The following is a 1,300-nucleotide window of genomic DNA, read 5'->3' as shown; positions in this document are numbered from 1 at the left end:
CCCCACCTCAAGTGTTCAAAGAATTCTATACCTTGGCCATTTTTGCTGCTTTTCTGACTCATGGTCAGAGACAACATAAAGTGAGACTCAGGGTCGAGCATGTCTCAATATGGTTGGGGGGGGGGGGCAACTTAATGTTCATCTCTTTTTCGCCATATAAATCGTTCTGCGTATGCTAGATTTGCTTTCAAACAATCCAAACCTCGGCGGTCACAGGAAACACCAAGTTCTACTGCCCCTAGACAGAACTCGTGAAAAGCACACCATCTGCTGGACATACTGATAAGGCTAGAAACTCAGATAGCGCGGATCCTGATTTGACTGATTTTTTTCCTCAACCTCTGCTGGTGACGAACTTTGTCTTTGGGATAAACCGAAAACATGGCACTGCAACTGTGCCGGCCAGCCAGTGTGTGGGTTTGTAATTGTAACTGTAACCACGAGTAGATGTTTTATTGTTTTACGCCCCCATCAACACAATTTAGATCATTTTGAAGGTGGGCTGCTTAAACTCATTTCTATGGGCAACCTGAACTTGATAGGAAGCGTAACACAAGACACACGGAGATACTCGATAAAAAAAATCTCCCTACTGGGGAGTCGAACTCATGTCTTCTGCGTGTGACATCGCAGAGCCTAACCTGTATACCTCAGACGCTAGTGAGGCGTTAGTGAAGTTGTTTGGAGTTGTGGTGATTTATTTGGTCGAAAGACGTTATATTTAAGACTTCTTCGGCGTGCTGTTGATGGGAGGGGAGGGGGGGGGGACTGGTAGTTCCTTCTTCTTTTCTGTGCCCCTGTTATTTGTCTTACTTTTTCCCTTGCACAAAATGGTCGTTATTGTGTCGCTGTCCTTTTCAATCCTCAGACAAACAAACATCTATTATACAGACTTCAACGTAAGTTAAGGACCACCTTGACAGACAGCCCTTTTTTTAATCCGCGAAAAGACAGCAAGGAATGTTAAAAAGACTGTTTATTCTGAAAGTGTCCAAGGGGTTAACAATGCGTACTGCAAAGCTTCCTAAAGGAGCAAAACCACAACGGGCAGCACTGAAATCTCCGGGGAATTTTAGCCAAATTTGCAAGTGGTCCTTATCTTATGATGAAATCTGTATCTGGACATCATTTAGATCATTTAGGAAGTGGTCTGCTTCAGCTCTGCTTGTTGATTGGGCTGAGTAGGGTATGATGGTGGCCAAACAGACAGACGAAGATACTGAACTGAATGTAATAACTTCTCCATACGGAAATCGAACTCCCGCGTTCTGCATACAACAACGTGCTTTATGACCTACCC

Source organism: Aplysia californica, unplaced genomic scaffold (assembly GCF_000002075.1).
Source record: "Aplysia californica isolate F4 #8 unplaced genomic scaffold, AplCal3.0 scaffold00350, whole genome shotgun sequence".
Taxonomy (NCBI): Eukaryota; Metazoa; Mollusca; class Gastropoda; order Aplysiida; family Aplysiidae; genus Aplysia; species Aplysia californica.
Note: the sequence above shows the minus strand (reverse complement) of the source record.